Here is a 7,505-nt window from a genome sequence, read left to right as displayed (position 1 = left end):
GGGGGGGGGGGGGGGGGGTGTTAGAATGCAGCAGTTGGCTGGATTTATTGTAATGTCTGTTACAGGTGTTTTAAGTAACCATTCTCCTTGCTGGAGTGTGGTTATAGCATACAGGTCCTTCAGTTATTATGAGGAAATAATGTTCAAAAGGAACACAGTATTATGATTTGTAAAATCTCTTTTCATCCCAACCCTCTTGGTGCAAATATTCAGTGCTGCTGATCTTCACAGGTCAACCAGCCATAATAGCTGTGTCTGTTGCTATGTAAGTGATTGCCGTTTTATTCAGATTTCTTCAGCTCGGGCATTTATTTTTTTGTCATCTTTCTTTTTTTCAGGTTATTTGGAACAAAATGAACGCATGAGCACTAGTTCTTATTTGTTTGCGTGGTGATTTTGCCAATATTCTTATTGGTTCTAGCTGAAACTCCTCTGTTTTCACAGATTTTTTTCATCCTCTCCGTGCCCTGTGCTCAGTTAAGGGAAACTCTCAAGACTTGAATGCAGTGACTACAAATTGGTGCTCTCACTGATGATATTTCCCTCCCAACATTGAAATCTATTTGCGTAACTGTTATTGGCTGCTGATCTAGGCAAATCAATCCTATGGATCCGTCTCTGTTTTGCAAGGGTTTTATTGCAGTGGCTCTTTGAGGTCATTGCCTGGCTGTTGTGGATGTGCAGTTTAACGTTCAGTAAAATTTCACATGGAGACTTCTCTAATTGGAAGAAGAAATGAATTTGGCTGCTGTGACCATTAACATAAAGGCGGCATTGGTCAGACTTGCAGGTGCATCTCAATAAATTAGAATGTCGTGGAAAAGTTCATTGTGAATTGGTGGGTTTTTGTTAAATGTGAGCCAAAATCATCACAATTAAAAGAACCAAAGACTTAAACTACTTCAGTCTGTGTGCATTGAATTTATTTAATACACGAGTTTCACAATTTGAGTTGAATTACTGAAATAAATGAACTTTTCCCACGACATTCTAATTTATTGAGATGCACCTGTATGTAAAATCTATTCTTAATCTTTACCCAATCACAGTCTAAAGCAGTGTGTTTTTAGTCTGTGTTAATATGCATCTTTACAAACGTGATATGAGTTTATATTGTATCATGCCATGTTGAACGGAGGTCCTTTGGAAAATATAAAAAATATTTAAAAGTGGAAATCTGGCTTACGCATCAGAATGGGAATGACGTGTTTCTGCCAATGGTTCAGAGGAGTGTAATATTCTGTTTCATTGCTGAAGATCATGGTCAAACCATTTGGTTCTCAGATGTGCCATTTCTAAAGGAGCAGATGAAATCTGTAGCAACTTTCCTAATTCTTATAGTTTTATAATAAAAGCTTTTATTTTGAAATCTGAATTGTTATAGTTGCATTATTTGGTCAAATGCTGGTTTCTGCTGGGGGGTTGCTGTTGTTTTTTACAACAAAAGTGCCTGTTTTAGATCAAGATCTATAAGAATTATTCTGAAGAGAATTAACAAGGTTTTGATTATGTGCACAAGACTTTCCAATCATATAAGAGAAGGTAAGTTCTTTTCTATTTCTATATAAATTGGCTTTGTAGCTGACGACAGGAAATGCTTTCAGCTGTGAAAGGAATTGATTCTGATGTAAATTGTCCATATGTTGAGGCAAAAAAAACAAAAAACTTTTTGGTTAAAGGGGGCACATTAATAAATCAATGAATTACAGTTTTATTTTGGGGGACTTTTGCATTTTATTTATAGGAGTGTAAAAAGGAATACAGGTCTGAGATTGGTACATGACCCAGGTTGGACTCCAGTCCAACAGCTCTTATTGTCTTGTGTTGTATTTTTATTTTTAATTCAGTCCCCAGAATCTTCAATGCTTCTGGAGTTCACCATTTGCTGACCTGCTAGTTTCATGTAAAACAAGTAAAATTTTGATTTGTGGCTATATACATCAATGTAATCACCCCAAACTCCTTTGGTTAATTTATTATTGTTTATCAATAATTGTATTGTATGACTGCGTGAGATTCATTGTCTCGTCAATATTTGAGGAGTTTTCGAAATGCGTACTTTTTGCTAAATTAACAGAAAGTGCAATTGCGCGTTTTATGCACTAGGGCGTGGTATTGTCTCGTGTCAGTTCAGCACAAGTATATGGTTCCCACAAACCTCGTTCAGAACAATATTCCCAATATTGACAGCGCTGTCGCTTCCATCCTACTGTATTTTAATTATTTTCACAGGTAATTTTAAAAATTTGCTTGTATGTGCATGTTGAGATTTGGTTGACACTTATTGTATACTGCCACTCCTGGAATTAACACAAATTATATAAATATTATTTATATGTATTCAACTGTGTGTATGTATGTATGTATGTATGTATGTATACACACAGTGGGTTTAGAAAATAATCACCCCCCTTTAAAATAATCACATTTTGTTGCTTTGCAGCCTGAAAATTTGCACTTGCATTTCACTGCTGGTCATATATTCCCTATATAACCATATATGTGACAAATAAAAATCTTGAATCTTGAATCTTGAAATGAAGATGGACACAGTTTTTGTTTTATCCAGCTGTATTTACTCAGTGCAACTTATAACATCCAAGTGAAAGATATAACACCAATGTCATGTCATAAAAAAAAAACAAAAATAAAAAAACAGAATCACTGTGTGTGTATATATATATATATATATAGATAGATAGATAGATGTAGACAGATAGATAGATATATCAAGCGTAGCGTTAGTTCTGGCAGGTCACGTTAGTCAAGCTTGCATCAGCTGACCTTCAGCTGATCCCCATCTACCTATGGGAATACGACACCTATCTAAGCATTCATATATAAGGTCCCTCAGTATTATCAGCAGTTTTCGCATTGCTCAATAGCTAATTACCCTCCTCCATCCCCAACTCCTCCTCTGTCAGTCAGGATTCAGCCTTCTGATTCTCCTAGAATCAGACTAATTCTAAAATGTGTACAGAAAACGATTGGACTTTAACAATATCTGCAATACATTTGTTAGTTCTGTTCTGTTTACCCTGGGGGGTTATTGCTGCTCTCCCTGCTCTCATCCATGCTAGGCTGCATGGATGTGCAGGGAGTTCTTGCCCAGAACAGAACCATACCGCCAATCCAAACTGTATGCTAATTGTCAATCATCTTTGACGATAGTGGTCCTGACAGAAATATATGTATCAAATTATATATTATAGTTTTCAGGTTTTTTATTTGGTTTCAGGTTAAATATTATGTTTTTATTATGTTTCATTGATTTATATTAAATAGGTGTCAGAAAGCATTTAAACAGCCTTTTCTTTTACAGTTTAATTTGGTAATTTATTTTGGTGCTCTTTAAGCTGTGTTCTAATTTAGTCCAAATATTTTGTCATAGTTGTTTTTCTTTATGTATTTCTTCCTAAAGAATGTTTATATTGAAAGCAAACAGGCAACTTGTGGATGGTTTCATAGAGTACAAATCTTGTGTACAGTCAGACAATATTGTAATTAAATTTAGTCATAGAAAAAGCAGAGGTGAGATTCAATTTTCTGATGTCCATTTTGCCTTTCATTAGCCTTGCATGTTTCGCTTTGTATTTCATGCTTGCACTCTGGAAAAATGCTTACGCTGGGGTTGAATGTTATTAATCAATCTATCAAGGCAATCATAGCCTGTCACTTGGTGTAATGATCAAGTATTCCACGATATAAGGTGCAGTGCTTTCATCAGAATATGTGTAATCTTTACAGTTCCAGACTGTGATTTATATGCACACTTAGCCTTCTGATGGAATGGCTTACGTGTATTAAGATCCGGTGGAAATCTATCTGTCACACTTATTCTTTGTTCTCTGGAGACTGGGTGATTAGGAAACCTGCACACCTACTCAAAATCTCACAGAATTGCCGGTGTGGAAAGAAACTTATTTTCCTCCTCAACCTTAAACCAGACTTATTGATGGTTAATATGTCATAAATGTTAAGTGGAATTGAAAAAGGAACTTCAACTTAAAGTTTGACCTCAGAGTTTGATCTTTTATTATTATTATTTCCCCCAATTGACACAGTCTTTTTAAATGTCGACAAGTTGACAAATCCCTTAGGAATCTTTATGTCCTCTGTCATCAACAGCACAGGTCATATTGACAGGTATCCATGCCGCATGGTAACCTCACAGTTGAAAGACTGCAGTCTGTTCTGTGGCCTAGGTGCAGCTCTGTATTAAACAGAATATTTCTGCCAACAAAGGGAAAGCAAGTCAGAGACAAAAAGGAATGGAGGTGAAGGACAGGGGAATCTGAAGATGAAACGACTGGATCAAATACAAAGTGCACCCTTTCATTTGAACCCTATTGATGTATGCCAATATGGGTCTAGTCTGTTCTAGTGCCAGGAATATCATTTTATTGCTTCTCTTAATAGGATGGGAATATTTTGTAAACTGTAGAGATGTAAAGGCAGTGCTGCATACAGTTCTTGACTGAACTGACAAAATATTTTCCCCTGATCTCTGTCAATACTGTTCTGTGACTTTAGGTCCATTTCATTTCTTCATTTGCATAGTTTTGGCCACATCAATGACATTAATGAATCTCTTTTAGGTTATTGCTATAAGGTGATCCATGGCTCAATTTAATTTCCTGAAGAAAATTTAATTCTGGCTAAAGCAATTAGAGCCAAAGTCACTGTGATATGTTCCCATATCACTAATTCATCACTGGGGCCTATCATGTCTGTCTGTCTGTCTGTCTGTCTGTCTGTCTGTCTGTCTGTTGTCTATGCTATTTTGGTTACAGGAACCTATTCTGTGAGAATTCTGTGACACTTTTCTTTCCCTTTATTTATAGCTGTAATTTCTCAGTCTTGTACATACACCGAAAGTCATTTCTGAATGTCCAGATTGAGCTTCTGCATTTTGCTAAACCTAATTGTGTTGCTGACTTCTCAACTGCCTCAAACATTTTTGATCATTTTAAGAGTTTGTGTAGCAGAGGTCATCCAAATATAGAGAATTTAGATGAGCTTGTCATATGAATGATGGCCAATTCTTTCATCTAGCTAAAGTTTTATTTCAAGCCTGCCATTTATGTTCAATATCTGGTGTCCTACATTTCCTTTTTGCATTTTTTTCTTAATCATTTTCAAAAAACGAACAGACTTAAGCATCACTTAGAAGCAACACGTTATGAAAGATTAATATGTCTTACCATGGACACTGTTGTGCACATTAAACACATTAAAATATTAAAACATATAGGCGATTAATCTTGACAGTGTGTGTGCAGCCTTATTAAAGATTAAACAGCGTGTTTAAACTTGTCTGGGGGAGAAAAGATGACAAAAGCTCAGGACAAGTCTAGTCTAAAGAAACAGAGATGATTAAAGAGGCAGGATGCAATCAAGAATGAACAATAATTAAAATCATTACGCAACTACTTTACTGTAGATTTACAACATCCAGAAACATCCATACAGACATCAGCAAGTTAATTTGGCATAAATATTCTGAATAGGGCTGTCAGTCAATTCAAATTTTTAATCTAATTAATTACATGATGTGGCGATTCATTAATTTAATTAATCGCAAATTAAATTTGGCTGTGAAATTACCTCCAAAATATAATTTAAAGCCATTATTGTTTTAAATGAGAAAAATATCAAGTATATTACAAAAAGTAGCTTTAGAAAGAAATATTTTGTTTGATTCAACAAAATCTATTAAACCATAAACATTTAGGCTACAATGGCCTATAACATAAACTTTGGAACATAAAAGAAGATCATTTGAAAAACATCTCAGTAGCTATTTTTGTTCATACAATGAAAGTCAACAACATTCTTTTTCTTCTGGTTACCAACATTCTTTATTATTTTCTTTTATGTTCCAGTGTGAGTAAATGATGACAGATTATTTTATTATTATTATTTTTGTGTGTGTGTGTGTGTGTGAACTATCACTTTATTTTGTATTTAATTTATTTTAATGGAATGATACTCTAAATGAGAAACTAAAACTGCCAGTAGGTGGCGGTAAATGTCTTTATGAGTCAGCCATTGAATCATTCATTCATTCATTCATTCAATTCGTTCAAACTGCTGATTCATTCAGGAATGAAGTAAATGGCTCTCCTTATGAATTGGCCATTGAATCAGTGGTTCACACAATTCATTCAAAACGCAGATTCATTCATTAACAAATCACTGCTGTGTGGTGCTCGGAGATGCACAACAGTTCTGCTATGGATTTATAGGTAATTTCGTTGGCAAAACTGAGCAGACAGTATTGTAGCCTAACTAATATATAATACAACATTAACTTCTTATTTACTGTACTATTAGGCCTATATGTTAAAATTATGAGACACAAACTAATACAGGGGCATTTTTTGCCCCAATATCTTAAATTTTAAGGCATATAATTGCATTTTATAGACTACATCATGCGGTGAGTTGTTGCCACTGATCGATCTATCTATCTATCTATCTATCTATCTATCTCTCTCTCTCTATATATATATATATTTATGTATCCCTGTTTTCATATTCAAACACAATGCAGCTCTTCCATCTCTGTCAATTATATAAATTTGCTCAGATTAAATAATTGTCATTATTGCCAGTAGCTGAGTGTTAACTGATTAGTGTTCAGCCAAGTGTGATGAAATTCATGCTCATTTACAAAACATTTTGGTTGCTTCAATATTCATGGTGGTTTACTGAGATGCATGTAGTTTCCACCTCTCTGTGCTGCAAACACTGCAGCCTGGATAATATGATCAAATCACAGTTATATTTAGATGACTGGTGCACAGTGACACACATCTGTTTGAGTATAAGGGTCAGCTCTGCTGACAGAGAGAATAAAAATGGTTTTCCTCAAACACTTTTTGAAAGCTTCATTCATCCAGGTGTTGTTGGCAAGTAATGAAAAATGAGCTGCATGTAGATATTTTCACAGACAATGTTAAAGTACTCTAATTACCAACCATTTCTACCAGTTTTCAGATCCTATAAGTGACAGTAGACAAACCACTTGTAATTTTATTTTATTTTATTTTTTCAAATAAGTCATAATTTTAAAAAGGGGGTCAATCATTTACATTTATTTGGTTTTGTATACTTTTGTACTAGTATTAATCTCTGGAAGTGCGTTTTTAAAAAGTGTAAGCAAAAAAAAAAAAAAGTGTACCTATACTATAAACTACACTGTGTGACTAGCCTTTAATTAAAAATCTGCTTTTGTTTTTAAAATTTAAATGTAAAATTAAATTTGTTTTAATAACTTTAATTTAGTTTATTGAAACAACTGTTTTTGCTAAACGTGTACTTTGAATCAATATCTACACTTCATTTCCCCCTCCGTAGCATTCTTTTAAATGTATTAAAACATTTAACAGACCATTTGTAAAACTCCCCTTATAATTATAAACCTTAGATAGCTAATCGAGCAATTCAAGAAGCAATTTAAAATGGGAAAAGGAATGACCTTGCTGAGTTGATCATCTTTA

This window comes from Sinocyclocheilus anshuiensis, unplaced genomic scaffold, assembly GCF_001515605.1.
Source record: "Sinocyclocheilus anshuiensis isolate Anshui unplaced genomic scaffold, SAMN03320099.WGS_v1.1 scaffold815, whole genome shotgun sequence".
Taxonomy (NCBI): Eukaryota; Metazoa; Chordata; class Actinopteri; order Cypriniformes; family Cyprinidae; genus Sinocyclocheilus; species Sinocyclocheilus anshuiensis.
Note: the sequence above shows the minus strand (reverse complement) of the source record.